This window comes from Stegostoma tigrinum, chromosome 40 (genome assembly GCF_030684315.1).
Source record: "Stegostoma tigrinum isolate sSteTig4 chromosome 40, sSteTig4.hap1, whole genome shotgun sequence".
In the NCBI taxonomy this organism is placed as follows: Eukaryota; Metazoa; Chordata; class Chondrichthyes; order Orectolobiformes; family Stegostomatidae; genus Stegostoma; species Stegostoma tigrinum.
Genome location: NC_081393.1, coordinates 4810592 through 4810807, shown reverse-complemented (window position 1 = coordinate 4810807; position 216 = coordinate 4810592).

Genomic DNA, 216 nt, shown 5'->3' with positions numbered 1-216 from the left:
CACGCGCACTCTCTCTCTCACGCGCACTCTCTCTCTCACGCGCACTCTCTCTCACGCGCACTCTCTCTCTCACGCGCACTCTCTCTCTCGCGCACTCTCTCTCTCACGCGCACTCTCTCTCTCACGCGCACTCTCTCTCTCTCTCACGCGCACTCTCTCTCTCTCACGCACTCTCTCTCTCTCACGCACTCTCAAAAAACACACTGTACAAACGCT